The 17,184-nt window shown below is 44.2% G+C and overlaps 1 non-coding gene across 1 annotated transcript; it reads left to right on the top strand.

Moving 5' to 3' along the window:
- Nucleotides 1-11,181: 11,181 nt before the first annotated feature.
- Nucleotides 11,182-11,253, top strand: Trnar-ucu (transfer RNA arginine (anticodon UCU)). Its single transcript has one exon. It is a non-coding gene; the product is annotated as a tRNA-Arg (tRNA).
- The last annotated feature ends 5,931 nt before the right edge of the window (nucleotides 11,254-17,184 follow it).

Genomic DNA, 17,184 nt, shown 5'->3' with positions numbered 1-17,184 from the left:
ATTAAGCTCTGTGCTGTGCGCGTAAGGCAGTTATTGTGGAGATGCAATTCGTAGCCCGCATGTATAGAGGATGTGGTCGTGCATCCTAAACCCTCAGTAAGTCGTCAAGGAATCCCAACTCGTTCCAGTAGCGCACAGCAAGGTATCCAACCACAGTTTGGACTACTGCCGAAAAAACTGAAGAACGAAGAGAGCGTGTACGGCATCCCGAACAACGTAGACCCCAGGACCAATGCTGGCAACATTCCTGTAGTCTTGCAGCAGCGTCGGGAGCCACCACCGTTTCACGGGCCACATTCTGACGGACTTTTCATTGTCTGGACCACCGTATCATTTCATTGTCAGGTCGATGCACTCCTCGATGTGGAGAATGCCGCCAATATACTTTTTTACTCCAGCGATGAAGAGAATGCTTCGCTTTACGAGTAAGATGCTGATCATTTTGACGTGTGAAATGTACATTTACATGCATCATTGTGGTTTTATCGTGTTGTATCCTTGGTGAAATTTTTAAGCGAATTTTACAATCTGTATTTTTGTCTACCTTCTTATTTGTTTCGTTTGTTTTCCCCTTTTTTTCTTTTTTTCTTCTTTTCTCTTTTTTTTCTCCCACCTACCACTGTTGTGTACGGGTGGATGGAGCTTCGCCAAGCTGCGAAGGTTCGGCTTTTTTCTCCGACCACCTTTTTTTCGCTGTATTCATGGCGAAAAATAAACTTCTTTGATTGATTGATTGATTGATTGATTGATTGATTGATTGATTGATTGATTGATTGATTGATTGATTGATTGATTGATTGATTGATTGATTGATTGATTGATTGATTGATTGATTGATTGATTGATTGATTGATTGATTGATTGATTGATTGCCCCGCACCGGGCACCTTGAGAAATCTTGGGGATGGTGTTGGCGACACCGCGGACACCCCGAGCCCACATACTCACGCTGTAACCAATCGTGGCAATGAGTTTTAAAGTGAAGGGTAGCAACCTCAAACGGTGGCCGTCGGAGTCGTCGTCAAGCTCCGGCGGATGGGCTCCCTGTCTGTTTACCAGGCAGGGAGCTCCGGGACCTCTTTGACCATCAGGGTAAAGTCAAAGAAGCAAGTACTCTCGTCCCCTGCTTTATACTATGGCGCATTGTATTTTCTTCCAAATGATCGGGCCCCGAAAAGGGCCCGCACAGAAGCAATCTTTAAACACCTACCGAACCTCGTCTTCAATAACCCCGACAACTTTCCTCGCTTCCTAGTCATGCAGACAGTTGACAAAGCCACCCCAATAACTTCGAAATCTGTGTTCCTGATCGCCAAGTTCATTGTAGGTATAGTTGGAAAAAACTATGACGCAAAGAAACTTGCATCTGGTGACATGCTTATTGAGGTCCGAACTAAGGAACAATCTGCTAACCTTCTAAAACAAACAAGCATAGGTGACTTACAGGTCGCTGTAACACCTCACCGAACCCTCAACAGCTGACAAGGTGTGCTCTCGGAAGCTGAACTCATACATGAAACTGAGGCAGATATTCTTGAGGACTTGCGTGAGCAAGGAGTGACTGGTGTTAGACGCATCACAATGAGGCGCGATGGAAATGAGATCAAAACCAAACATATCATCTTGACTTTCGATCGTAGTACGCTTCCTGAATCTGTCAAAGCCAGATTTCTCCACTGTCAGATAAGGACGTGCATCCCAAACCCGCGACGTTGCTTCAAATGTCAAAGGTACGGGCACAGTAGCAACAACTGTCGAGGGCAAAACACGTGTGCCAAATCCTCGAAGCACGACCATCAGACAGATGAGTGTAATGCGACGCAATTTCACTGTGTTAACTGTGAAGGATCCCACCCCGCGTACTCCCGTTCTTGCAAAAAATTCAAAAATGAGAAAGAAATCATAAACCTCAAAGTGACCCACAACCTGTCTTACACAGATGCTCGAAAAAGATATTCTATGCTTCCCTCAGGAAGTTACGCTGACGATGCTCACCAGGGGGTGAGGCGGCGTCAGGTTTCGGTGGCGACCCAGTGCAGCAACGCTGACCTGGTCCCACCCCTGCCCCGACTGGGCTATATTCTGCTGCCCAAAATGTTGTACCACAGCCTGTTGATTCCACTGCGGCTGCAGTGGCAACGCATACTGTAGGTGGAGACGGCTTGCCTTCCGCTCCTGCAGCGCTGTCGCCCTTGGGCACAGTAGGCAGCGAGGTGGGGAACCTTGCATCCACATCTACACGCACAACGCCGCTACAGCCGCCATTGGCCCACGCGGCAAGCACGAGTGCAACTCCCAAAGGTCCACGGCAAAAGGAGGGAGATCCTGCATCCTTCTTTGCCGTCGGATGAAGAGATGGACGTAACACCCACGCCAGCTCGGTCAGCTGTTCACCCAAACGAGCAGCGTGGCAACATCGGCCGCGGGAAAAAACCAGCTCCGCGAATAACTGGCCCTAAAGCAGGCTCAGTAGCATAAATAACACCAACCATCTGCAACACGCAGATACACGCTGCACTCTCTCTTTAAACACTTATGGTAGTACAATGCATTACACTATAGAACTGCAGGGGCTTAATGAAAAACTTGGATGACATATCCGAAATTCTTATAAAATCCAATCAACCATCTTATGTCTTCAGGAAACGCACTTACAATCGAAACAAACAAACTTTCTGAAGCGCTATTCTGTGCTAGGAAAGATAGGGACGACTGTTCTCACTCCTCTGGTGGTGTAGCTATAGTTATACAACATTCTATTCCCTGTCAATTTGTCCCTTTGACCAAAACCCTCGAAGTGGTTGTTGTACGTGTAATAATCGCTGACAGGTTAATAACGATAGCTTCAATATATACTCCCCCTGACTTTTGCCTTTGCAGTCCAGAATTCGAACACTTAATTAACCAGCTACCGGATCCATTCCTATTGGTGGGCGACTTTAATGTCCACAGCAAACTGTGGGGATCTGGACGCGAAGATGGCCGGGGCCGATAATTGAAAGATTCTTACCCTCATCTGGCGCGTGTATATTTAACAAAAAGAAACCAACATACTACAGCGCAACACACAACACCTACTCACACATCGACTTTGCAATAGGTTCATCCATCCTTTTCCCTTTGTTCGAGTGGAATGTGGACTCCAACCCTTATGGAAGTGACCCCTTCCCTGTCACTCTTAAGTGTCTAGGTACACTCTCTGACAGTTCCATTTACCACCACTTCCCTGTCACTCTTAAGTGTCTAGGTACACTCTCTGACAGTTCCATTTACCATAAAAGGTTTAAAGAAACCCATGCAGACTGGGTGGCTTTTAAGCAAAGATCACAGCTGTCCTACACATTCATAAAACACTTACATATCGATGAAGCTTGTAGAATTGTCACCGCCACATTATAGAGGCTGCCAAGAGTTCAATCCCTCAAACCTCCGGTACTTCTCAAAATCCCAGAAGGCCCTGGTGGAATGAGGAGTGTCGAAATGCACGCAAAGCGCAAAACAAAGCCTGGGGAACCTCCGAAGGTACCCAACCGCACAAAATCTAATTGCTTTCAAGCGTGCCAAGGCAGTTGGAAGGCGTTTTCGCCGCGAAGCCAAAACCAACAGCTGGAGAACGTTTGTGGGTTCTATTAACTCTTAGACTGACACAAGCAAGGTGTGGAACCGAATAAGAAATTTCAAAGGGCACACAACAACCTTACCCCTTGTTAGCACCATTGGCAACACATTGGAAGACCAGGCAAACACACTAGCCAAACACTTTGAACTTATATCAAGCTCTTCACATTACACAGACAGATTTATCAGGTACAAAACATCTGCTAAACGTAAATCCATTAGGGACATCAAGAAATCGTCACAAGACTCTTACAACTGTCCATTTTCCATCCACGAGCTTAAGGTTGCCTTGGCGACTTGTAAGACATCAGCATCAGGTGCAGACCAAATCACATACACAATGATTCAACACCTCCACGCAGACACCCTCGAAACACTCCTTTATTTGTTTACCAAGATATGGAGTGCAGGACATCTTCCACGGGCTTGGAAAGAGGCAATTGTGGTACCATTGCTTAAACAAGGGAAAAATGCCTCTTCTCCTTCTAGCTATCGGCAAATAACACTTACCAGTTGTTTAAGTGAACTGTTCGAGAAGATGGTCAATAGAAGGTTCATGTACTTTTTAGAATACCACGGTATTCTAGATAGCTGCCAGGCAGGTTTCCGATCGGGAAGATCTACAACCGACCAGCTTGTGGCCTTGGAATCATATGTTAAAGATGCTTTTGTCCACAGGCAGCACTGCATGTCTATTTTCTTTGACTTGGAGAAGGCGTGCGATACTGCATGGCGCTATGGCATCCTGCGTGAACTCAAAGCTTACGGTATATCTGGAAATATGCTCAACACTATAGAAAGCCACCTGTCTGAGCGAAGTTTTCGCGTAAGGGTTGGAGTATCAATTTCTAGAATACACACTCAAGACAACGGGGTCCCGCAGGGTGGAGTTGTACACTTTTCATTGTCAAAATGAGCTCACTCCAAAAGGCACTGCCACCCACAATTTTCTACTCAGTCTACGTTGATGATATTCAAATCAGCTATACGTCTTGTAATCTGACAATCTGAAAGTGGAAGTTACAACTTAGTGCTAATAAATTTGAAAAGTGGGCCGATGAAAATGGTTTTAAGATTAATCCTGAAAAGAGCACATGTGTACTGTCCTCTCGGCAGCGTGGAGTCCAGCCTTACCCTGAAGTCCGTATTAATAATGTAGTGATTCCCGTCAAAAATGAACACAAGTTTCTCGGTATTCTGCTGGACAAAAGGCTCACATTTATCCCCTACATTAAACAACTGAAAATTAAGCTTTCAAAATGCTCGACCCAGTGTTACATTTAGGGCTCCGCCTTGCGTCTGGGGCTTTCCGGACAAGCCCTATAGAAAGCCTGTATGTTGAAACCGACCAGTGGTCTTAGAGCACCAACGCACATACATGGCACTTTTCTACTACGTGAGAGCAAGGTCGATGAGGAATCACCCGTTCAATACTATTGTTCAAAACACATCTGAAAGGTTGTTTTTGAGCCGTCCTTCACTCCCTCTGCCTTTTTATCTCCGAGTGCGAGCAGACGCACAGGACCTTGGTGTTACCCTGACCGACACCTACAAAACAAACACCACTGATTTTATTGCACCTTGGAATTTGCTCCCTGTCATCTATGACATGTCTTTCAAGAAAATTGACAAAAGACACGCAGCAAAGGAACTGATTCTGCAACACTTTCTACACTTGCAATACAAGTACCCATACATTTCTTTTCATACGGATGCCTCAAAGTCTTCCACTGCAGTGGCATGTGCGACACATGGTCCCCACTTTTCCAGCACGAGAACGCTAAACAGGAACACAAGTATATTTACGGCAGAGGCACATGCTATTTTAATAACTGTAGAACACATAACACAAACAAAAACACAACAATCCATTATATTCACAGACTCCTGAAGTGTTGTAACAGCATTACTGTCTGGCAAAAAAAAATAGAAATGCGATATTGTACAAGGTGAATAAAGAAATCATGTCAGCGTATGCTTTAAAACAGACCATAATAGTGTGCTGGGTGCCTGGACACTGCGGAATTCCTGGCAATGAGCTCACTGACCAGAGTGCCGCTGCAGCGGCACTGCGCTGTGAAATAGATGTTCCTCAGCTGTCCTATCTTGACATAAAACCGCTCATTCGTAAGGCACTACGAAAACGCTGTCAGCAACACTAGGACACACAGACAGAAAACAAACACCTCCACACTATAAAACCCCAAATTGGCAGCTACTACACCGAAAAACATCAGAGAACAACACAAGTGTACATCAGCAGACTACGTATAGGTCATACATATGCCACTCATTCCCATCTTTTAAATGGAGCCCCACCGCCACGATGCAACAGTTGTGGACATCGTCTGTCAGTAATGCATGCTCTCATTGAATGTCCGCACTTCCACAGTGCGAAAAAGAAACATTTCCAGGAACTGTACACTCACATGATTTTACTTCACCCATCATTGTTTTTAGGCGATAAACCCTTCATTCCAAGTAAACGACTCTTTGCTTACCTTGGAGACATGGGATTCTTAAAAGGCATCTTATACCACATAGGTTAGCAAAGCCCCTCAGTGGGGGTAGCTTTGATTGAATATTCGTTCTTTACTCTAACGTCATAACCATCTGGCTCACTCCAGAGTTTGTTTTTTAAATAAGGGGCTCTATACACCCCGCAGTAGTCTATTAAATTTCTATTTTACTTAAAATTTTACACCAGAAACGACGCAACCATTGTGTTGGCGCTCTTTGGCCTTTGTTGCCCTTGCGCCAGAAAACAAACATCATCATCATGATTGATTGCTTGATTGATTGATTGATTGATTGATTGATTGATTGATTGATTGATTGATTGATTGATTGATTGATTGATTGATTGATTGATTGATTGATTGATTGATTGATTGATTGATTGATTGATTGATTGATTGATTGATTGAACCAAGACTTGTGTTTTGTTTAGATAGGTGTGTTGTTACCATGATTTGGCCGCACCTGGCAGCACCATGATTTGGCCGTCTTATCCATGTTCGAAACGAAGCGCGCGCTTCCTCCTTTTTTATTGTAAGCCGCACAAGCTTGGAATCCTTTTTGCTGAGGCTCCCCTGTGCACTTCATTTTGATTGCTGGTACTTTCGAAAGGTCAGAAATCAAGAAGATTACCTTCAGTTTAAGACGAATGAAAAAGTTACTCAACTGGGGCAAGAACATGCACTTTATTATGCTTGCGACGCTTCTCGTAGCAAGTTCAGTGCTCGCACGTCATAGTTTTTGTCACTGTCCTCTTCCATCAGTGCAATGACCTCACTTCCGTCCAGGGTGTTTAAGATACTGCACTTACAGAAGCCCGCACAATTAGCTTCACCGGAATTTTGTCCCGTGTCCTGGCGACACAGTTTTTTCCTTGGATCAGTAAAGTTCAAATAATGCTCCCGGTAGGTCGAGGTGGTCGTATCCCAGTGTCATCCAATCAAGTGGCCGTGGTGGGAGCCGTCAAAAAGGATTACCTCCTCAGACAGCAAAGCCAAGGCATGGCATTCCAGAACGGTCTTCCCCCCTTTTTATTCAATAAGGGCACCACTCATCGACCCATTCTCATGAGCTCGTACGACGACGTTCTCCGGGAAACAAATCCGCATAGAAGAGTATTCCTCTTCAAAATAATTTATGCCAGCAGTTTTAACCCATCGGGCGTAGGACACAAAATCGCAGGGGGCGCTGCTTTTTGTGGCCTGCAGTTTTCACTTTCATTTGTTTAGTGCGCTTCTCATTCGCGGTGCAGGTAACAGGTGTGTCATTATACAGGAGCGTCTGACCGGCCTATGCGATATGTCCTGGTCTGTATTTCTTTTGCCCCGGCTTCTTAATAACAAAGCGTCGCAATGCGACTACTTTCTCCTTGAAGTCACACGGTAGGTTGCAGCACACAGACGTCTCCATTTCAAGCTGAACCCAAACCTTTTATAAAATTCGTGACCCCAGCCCCCGCTGGCCCTGAACTGACCGCACCATGCCTAGAATATTTGGAATGTCCCTTCCTTTATGTTTATTAGCTTCGTTGTGACGGGCATTCCAGCTTCTCGTTACTTCCGGATAAAGAAGGCCACATCATTCTCAACATCGGTGTGTTGAGCTTTCTTGGGTCCTGCGAATGTCATTAGCTTGGTAGTACAGCTGAAAAGTTTGTTCCGTTGCTTCTGCCTTTGGCGCATGTTAGTCTCACCCACGCCGAACTCCCGTTGTGCTAGGAGGTTTGACGTTTCTCCGTCACACAAACTACCTTCCGCTTAAAAGCTGCGGTGCCATGGCACCGCTTGGTGGCTGCCATTGTGCCGTCCCAACGGGCACTTCTAGAGGTCAGAGGGTGACGTAAACAGGCAAGCACGGAACACTGAGTCCTGTGTTCACAACATTAGAACAAGAAAAATGAAACCTAGAAGCTTGTGGCCGCGAGATGACGTTTTGTGTCTAGCTGTAATATTAGAAAAGCTGACCCCCGACTCCGTAAAGCACAATAAAAGTACTCTCCTAGATGTGGCTAGACGCCGTAGTTCGTTCATTGAATATGCCTCAAGAAGTGAGTGAGTGAGTGAGTGAAGACTTTATTAAAATCGCCTGCAGGCGGCCTCCGTTACCGAAGTGCCGTGACGCGGCCCTACGTCTTTCCGGCTGGGCTCTTTACTAGGCAGCTCCCTCGCTACTAGCGTCGAGGTACTCCGGCCTGCCCGCGCTGGGCGGCCGGGCTCTCTTGGCTTTCGCTCGGGCGATGCTGTTCAAGTGCCGCCAGGATCTGCTGGACGGCCTGTAATTGTACGTCCTTGTCACTGCTCCGCGCCGCGGTCAGGTACCACGACGGGATCTTTGTCTCCATTGACGCTTCTGTAGGTCTTGCCGAGCAGTCCCACAGGATGTGAGCCATCGTAGCCCGCGCGCAAAGTGTGCCTCAAGAAGTAGGAGCGCGATTATAGAGGTACCGCCTACGGCATTGATAAACATTACTGACGAAAAGTGTGATGACACCCACAGTTGCATCAACGCTATAGACGAATCAGAAGCAAACCATCGGAAAGATTCAGACATCGGCGTTTCCTAAAAGAGCAACGCACTGCCGCCAGCACCGTCATAAACTGAACCGGTTCCTTCTTAAATGTGAATTTAGGAAATTGGATGAAATATCAGCCAACCGTTAATTACCAGAATGCCGGGGTGCGCCGGAGGCGTCCTCAAAACTGCACTGGCATGTCTAAAAAAGGTGCAAATTTGGTAAGAAACAAAAGGGTGCCAAATCCAACAAGGAAGCCCGAAAAGCGTGCATGTCTTTTTCAGGTGAGAAAGTGGAAATACTCTTGAAAAGGGAATGAAGGAGGTGCTTTGGCACAAAACCACTGGCATACCAGGACAGTTTCTTAAATGGAAATGTAGAAGCAAAATTTTACACTGCCTCCTGACACTTCAAAGATTTTGTGCGACTCCTGTGTGGAACAAAACACTTGTTTCTCAAGAGCTGACAGGAGGAACCACGTGGGCTCCATGACGAGATCCGGCTTTTTTCACGAATGTTGAGGTTTACTCGTGCAAGGTGAGCTCCTTGTTTATGTAGCTTGTCTACGAAGCAGATGGTGGACAAAGTTAGTTTGCGCAGCGCAAAAAGCGCTCCGCGCACATTGGTTTTACGCTGTGCGAAAAAAGTTACGCTGTACCTACATGAACTTCACTGACTCCTCTCCCGCCTTCAATAGACTCTATATTTTTTTACTAGCATACCAGTCACCTAAGCGCAGCATGTGCGCTTGTATGGAGCGACTTAGAGCTTGATACAGTATTTAAACTAAAAACCAAAGGCGCATTCTTCCAGGCACAAACGTGTCGAGGCTTAGTTTCAACTGAGTGAAGGAATTGCACCAATACGCCCGCAGCTGCCGTCTAAACGCTGGTTTGAGTGATTCTGCCGGAGCGTCGGCGAGCCGTCCAGTAGCGGAGTCGAGCCAAACTATCTTCTGATGACATCATACGAAACATCTCAAGAAATCGGCTGGGAGGATGCAGAGAGGAGGGAAGCTTTTGTAATTGATTTGTCGACTGAATAAGGTTGTGTAAACGCAGCAAGAGTTGTAGAAACATAGCCTAGAGGCTAAAGACTACAAATCGCGCTAGTAATCACGGAATGTTTACACATCACTGCACTGTCCTTTAAAGCGAGCTTTTTTGGGGTAATGTAGGCAGGAAGCAATGTATGGTGCAAATTTCAGATATGGGCATGGTTATGACGAAATTTGCGTTGAGGAAGTTAGAACCTTTTGAATAATTGGTGCCTCCGAGCAGAATTTATAAATCTGGGTGCCATCTGTATAACCGGAAATGTGTAGGTTAAACATTATCATTTGCTGAGTGCCTGAGAAAATTGTGAACTCCGCACCTTTTTTATTATTACTACAGCCCTTTTCACAATGTTGAGAGAGGTGATATTCGGCGGTGATACATGGTTGTAACAAAGTTTCTATTTAATATTTACTCATACGTTGACATGGCATACACCGTAATAGAGTTCGGGTAGGACAACGCGTCTTCGAAAGATAAAAATATCAATACGAAGATTTTCACGCATGGACAAGGCCGTAAAACTAAAGTTGTTTTGTATTATGATCTTACAATACTTCAATAATTCCTACTAATACCATTTTTGGCGCTTAAACTGAGACAATAATTAGGGTATGTAAACAAGGTAAAGGTAAATTTTTTCGTTCATTTTTACCCTCCCCCCCGCAGGCTTCTGTTCTGAAAATGTTTTGTAGAATACAAAATGTATTCATTAAGTCACGTTCTCAAAGTGAAAGAATACCTCAGCCATATTTGTTCGCGCTCGCTTATAGAGAAGTTACCGCGCAAAGCACGCATGATCAATACATACTTACCGTAAAATCCCGAGAGATAGCCCACCTAAGATTGAGAGCAAATCAAGTGAAAATATGACGTGGGCTAACTTTCGGTGTGCAGTAAAAAAAAGTTGAGAAATGTATCGCAGCCAAAGAACGAACACGCGTTTATGAGCACTGTATTCATTCGTCGTCAAAACCGTAGAGCGAACAGTCGCTCTCACTGCCAAACAAAAGGTCGACCAGCTCCTCACGCACAGAGTTCGACGTGGTTGGCAGGGCAGCAGAAGGAGGGACCGCCGAAACGAGCCGCTCATGAAGCTCTCCGTCTTCTGATCCATCTTCTGAAGCTCTCCGTCTTCTGAAAGAAGGCATAGGGGAGTGGTTAGACTTATTTGGCGTTGTAGACTGCCGGCATTTCTTTCTGTATTTCCTAACGAGCCCCTCATTTCCAAACCCTATTACGTGCGAAAGCTTAGCGAGGGCCTCGGTTCTGGCAGCCTTGATGCCAAGGTAGCATAAGAGGGTTTCCCGCCAGTTGACCGCTCATGACAGGCTGTAGACGTTCGCGTCACGCCCCGGGGGTTGAAAAGAAGGTCCCCTTCTCCCCGTGTAGTCTGAGGGGCGCTGGCTACCACCCTCAAGCGTCAGATACAGTTGTAGTAAAATATAAATACCCCAGAAAGTGAAGCAGAACACAGTCGCCCAGATAGCCGAGTTGGTAAGGCATTCGAGATCTAATCGAAAGGCGTGGGTTCGGTCCCCACTCTGGGCGCGTGTTTTTCTTTCTTTCTTTCTCACGTAATTAATAAAAATTAATAATATTGTGACGTCACTAACGGTAAAAAATAAGTCTAACCACTCCCCTATGCCTTCTTTGGCGTTGTAGACTGCCGGCATTTCTTTCTGTATTTCCTAACGAGCCCCTTATTTCCAAACCCTATATATATATATATATATATATATATATATATATATATGTGTGTGTGTGTGTGTGTGTGTGTGTGTGTGTGTGTGTGTGTGTGTGTCTGTGTGTGTGTGTGGGTGTGTAGCGAATCAGAATAAGAAATGAGGGGCTCGTTGAAATAAGTCGGAGTGGCACTGGCTACCACCCCCAAGCACCGGAAAAAAGTACATTGACATATATACCCCAGAAAGTGGAGGGTAAAAATAGCCCCGCCGGTAGCGTAGTTGTTATCGTACCAGACCAGTATTCTGGAGGTCGGGGGTTCAGATCCCACCTGGCGGGCATTTTTTCTCCACTTTCTTTCTTTCCAAATTCTTTATCTGTTTCAGTGACTTACCACATCCTCCCCTTTGCTTTCCGAGGTTTTCTTGACTGCCAACCCTTATTTCTAATTTCTATCCTATATATATATATATATATATATATATATATATATATATATATATATATATACGCTACATAAACACTATAAATATTTTCCGTCCAATAGAGACAAATTCTATCAAGACCGCCTGTTTTTCACTGTTGGCATCCGCGCTCTGCTATGATTCCGCCTTCGCTATGGATGCGTATATACAGCAAACGTATTTATTCAACCTCCATATAAATAACACTTCGGTAACAGTGACACATTGCGTCCACTTTTTCAAACTCCAATTTCGGTGTGTTTACGGAATACATTTCGGCTTCAATTTCAAGTGTTCGCGTTACGCCGAGCGTAACAAAGTATATTTCTAGCACTTGAAGTTAATACGACGACACGTCCTGGCTCTTGCGATTCTCGTTCCGACATAGAAATGCGTAATGAATACCAGATGTTAATAAACTTTCAACGTATTTGAAACAGACGTTGCGTAGTTGCGATTGTATTCTGAATGATCGTTCTCGTCAATTCACTTTTTTTCTAAGTTACAAGCATTGAAGCTAGGAAAACAAGCATGTTTATCAATTGCTTTTATAACTTTTTGTGTTTAAGGAACAACTTTTTCAATTATCCTGCTTCTCCTTAAATTCGACAGTGCTTTATTATAGAATTATAGTTTTTCGACGTCCTTGTAAAGCCAAAAACTAAAACATATTTAAAGAGTATGGAAAAACTTATTCCTACGGGTTTTGTGACTGATATAAGGATGCGATGCTGAAAACGTTCATGCGGTTCCTCCAGAGCAAAGATTAAATGAGACACAGTCAATGGCATGGTTAATTTCAACGGAACATTGATTGCCGTGTAAATGGAAACCCTGAACGTTTTTACTGCTGATGAGAATACTTTCATTCATTCGATATATAAATGAGGGAAATAGCATTAATATTTACTGAAAAGCTAGCCAAAATACTCTTAGGGTGGTTCGGCAAAACAAAAAAACTATGAGTCTAGGAAAATGTCAAAATCCTTATCGCCAACAAAAGAGTACGTCAGAATTGCAAAGCCAACCAGGTAATTTGTGCTGCATGAACTTGTACAAAGTGGCACCCTTAATTTCGTAAACCCAGCGGACTGGCTGGATTTAGGAAATCAAGTTTAGGCCATGAGCCTGAAAACGTAGAAATACTCGCAGTTTATTAGCTCAACTTATATCACTTCAGTCGACCAGAAAAAATTTTGAAATGCACACCCCAGAGGATGAAAGCCATAGGCCAAAAAGGAAATCGGTGAGATGTTAATGGAGCTCCTTGAGGTCTTGGACGTGGAATCAATGCACGATAACATTATATCAGAGTGCAAATCTTGTTATTAGAAATAAGGGTGGACAGAGGAGTATGCATTTTATTGATAATAATTACAAATTGTCTATTTAGGCTCTCTTGGGAACTTCATCAGCTGAACTGAATGATACCACAAAGTACAAAATATTCAAGTCATCTTAGATGTGCAGATTACATTGAATGGCAGGGTCGTTCAAGATAAGACCTCAAAAATAAGCTCTAAAAGCATAATTTGCAACAAATAGAGGGAGAGTTTAATTAATATAAACGTTCACGGATTTAACAAAATCAGTTGAATATGTAGATCCTTTATGGCATGGAAGCATTATGCGAGAAGGAAGTATTAGAAATGTATATGGTGCACGTATCCGACATGTAAATAGAAATTATGGGGTGGATAACGCGACGTAAAGGTAGGAAATTCTCGATTTAGTACAGGTCCAACATACATGCCATTTTATTGAGAATATTTACAGCCTGTCTACCAAGAAGATTGATTCGGCCTAATCAGGAACCCAATTAAATGTAGAATATTTGAGCAACTTGAAATACGAAGATTACGTCATCTTATTCACTTGTTTAGGAGAAGGCATTCAAAATTCGTAAAGGGAGCGAAGCGAAGGCAGTTGTGTGTGAACTACCCATACAAAAATGCCCTATGGGCGTCTATTGAAAAATGTATGCTGAGCTATGGCCGCCTATGGGTCCCTATGGTCACCCATAAAAAGGCATAAATTAGGCTATAGCCAGCTATTGAAGTTTTTATAGATCCTGCACTAAAGACTGTAAACCATACAATTCTCTTTAGACGATTATAGAACATCCTAATGTGTTTAGTCTATAGAGTCACAGCTATTCAGGTAACTGTAGCCAGCTAAAGAAATATGTATGGCTTTAGTTCTATGGACCAGCCGCGGCAAAGCTCTTTTGGCTGGCTATAGACCATTTTTTAGCTTGAAGTCTACAGACTCAAAACCATTCAGCTGTCTTTTGCCAGCTATTGAAAAGAGTTCGTCCTGAAGCTATAGAGAGAAAGCCATAAAAGCTCATTCGGCTGGCTATAGGCCGTTGTTTCGCTCTAAGTCTACAGACTTCAAGCCATTCAGCTGTCTTTTGCCAGCTATTGAAAAGGGTTCGTCCTAAAGCTATAGAGAGAAAGCCATAAAAGCTCATTTGGCTGGCTATGGGCCGTTGTTTAGCTCTAAGTCTACAAACTTGGAACCATACGGATGTCTTCTGCCAGCTATTGGAGAGAATTTGCTTTAAAGCTAAAGTGAGGCAGCCATAAAAGCTTCTGCTGCTGGCTACAGTACAATATATAACTGTAAACCTTTAGATGTGTGATAATTAAGCAACATTTTGCCGGCATTAAGAAAGCGTTTGGCGCAGAACTGACAAGCCCGCATCCATAAAGACTTCTTTAACTAACTACATAGTAACATACGGCTCCAAGTTTCCAGCCGCTAATCGAAAAGTGTTCGCCTATAAAGGTATAATTCGAGCAACCATTAAATCCTATTCTGCTGGTTTCAATATGACTTATGACGCGAAATTCATATACTCATGATTTACCTAGCTACATCTACAACACAGATTGGATAACGATGATGAGGTTGATCGGCCGGTTATATGAACGTATTTGTTCAATAAGGTTAGGTACTTATTATACCAACAATACGGGAAAAGTACAATTAAAAGAAGCTGATGATTAACGCTCAAATTCAGGTTGCAACTTTGGATACTGCGCGTCCGCAAAGCTTGCAAATGAACGTTGACTGAAAGACGTATAATTTCGTAGAATTATTCCTCTGTGGCCCTTCGCTGCCGCGGTCAAGTGAAAAAGCGGGCTTCTCTGAAAACGGCCCTCACAGCGTCGAAGCAGATTGGAAATAACTTTCGCGGCCCAGGGTACGCTCTCTCAGAAATATGGTGGAAGCTGCGAACAACCGCATTCTTTCTCCCGCGGACCCCACTTTCAAATTAGTCATTGAGAAAGGGGGAGAGCGACCCACGCCGGGCGAAAGAGGCGCGGTGAAGAAATTCTGGGAAGCGATGAAAGGGTAGAGGGGACACCCCTGCTTCCTGATTTATTTTCTTTTGTTTGTTTGACATACTGGTTTTGGCGATGGGTACCGAAGGACACGGCCGTGCGGCCCGCGCTGTGTTAGTATTCCTGCGCGCAGCAATGCTAGTGACAGACAATGTTCCCTGAGTACTGAGAACAGATACAACTTTTTTCGGATGAAGAAAACAAAACGTTAAGCGATCTTGTACTTACCAAAAAAAAAAATTACCAGCAAACAAGTTAGAAAAAGATCGAAAGATGGGCATGTATCTCCGCACTATTTGCTATCGCGATGGACCTGCTTATACCTGGATGTACTCAGTCAGCCACATTTCGTCTCCCTGCTCATGTGCGCGGGCATGGCGCGTGTTGCCTGGTGCTGGGAATTTCGACTCGACGGCATGTGCTCGTGTAGATGGTGTGATGCCAAGCAAATGTGTCGCTTTTTGGTGTCGTGAATTTCGGTGTTTACGGTGACAGTGTTACGATTAATTCAACATCAACTTCAAGTCATGCGAAAATGGATACCTGCGATACTGTGACAGGAATTTCATCGTACGCAAAACTCTAGGGTGAGTGATCTTACGAACTGAAGAGACTCTATAATGCGAGAAATGCAGGACTTTTTTTGGTGTTCACGAATACTTTTCTAAACTACCCTGCACCACATGGGCACTGCAACGTAGACAGAAGTGAAGATTTGGCCGCGGTGATCTGACAAAAATAATTTTTTCGCGAACTGAGAAAACTTACTAGGAACTAATTGAGTGAACTTAGAAAAACGTTTTTTTTTTTATCATTGCATTGTGTGCGACCATCTTCATTGTTTTATTGAGAGTGCATTTCCATTTTAGCCACCGAACTTGCAGCTGTGTGCGTTGAGTACTGAGTGTAATGAACGACTTCTGAGTGCTTTCTTTTCTATGGACTACCCAGCACCTGTAGGTATTTGTGTCTCGGCGGACGTTCGCGGGGAATGTGCCGCGTAGTGTGGCTGTCGAGCGAGTCACTTAAGCGTGAGCCCGGGTGTTGGAATGCGTGTGCTGTGTTTTTCGATCGGCGTATGTGAACAACTGTTTACTGGTGGTGAAGTAGCGTAGATAGTAGCCATTTATGTGATGAATGGAATGAATAAACCCCTTGATTTTGCTTTCCTTGAATGCCTGTGTTTAAGCCTTTTGTGAATGAAAACTGGCGAAGTGTTTGCAATCGCAACCTCGCGCTCCCCCTATATCGCTGAAGTGTTCACGGAGTATATATTACAGAATGCACGTAAGTGCCACAGGACAAGTTCTAGAGATCTGCAAGGCTCTATGCCGGCATGGCAGCGTGCTAATAATTTCTCAGCGGCTGCTGCTGTCGCTGTGTTTCAAGTAGTGGTGATTCTCTTCTGGCTGCAGCTCATGCAAAAATATTGTATGGTCGGCTATTGACAAACCTTCTTATGGTTGTCTTTAGCTATTTGGCCCAATTATCTTTAGACATTTCTATGGCTGTCTTTAGCCATTCCTATCGACATTCCTATGGGTGTCTTTAGATTCTTCTATAGCCATAGCGATATCCAAAGAAGACCTAAGACAGCCATAGAACCGGCTATAGAAGCAGCTAAAGACACCCATAGGGATTTCAATACGAATAGCTAAAGACAACCGTACAACCGGCTATAGAAGAACCTAAAGACACCCATAGGAATGTCGATAAGAATAGTTAAAGACAGCCGTAGAACCGGTTATAGATGAAGCTAAAGACACCCATAGGAATGGCGATACGAATCGCTAAAGACAGCCATAGAAAAGTCTAAAGATTATTGGGCCAAATAGCTAAAGACGACCATAAAAAGGATTTTCTATAGCCGACCATACAATATTTTTGTATGGGTACCTCCCCTAAAGGCCAGGTAGTTTTGTGTGCAGCGACTTCGACTGGAGTACACAAACTAACTGGAGTACACAAACTGGAGTACACAA

This window comes from Haemaphysalis longicornis, unplaced genomic scaffold (genome assembly GCF_048455015.1).
Source record: "Haemaphysalis longicornis isolate Haplotype H1 unplaced genomic scaffold, Haemaphysalis longicornis Haplotype H1 scaffold_8, whole genome shotgun sequence".
In the NCBI taxonomy this organism is placed as follows: Eukaryota; Metazoa; Arthropoda; class Arachnida; order Ixodida; family Ixodidae; genus Haemaphysalis; species Haemaphysalis longicornis.
Note: the sequence above shows the minus strand (reverse complement) of the source record. Positions and strands in the feature narration are given on the sequence as shown.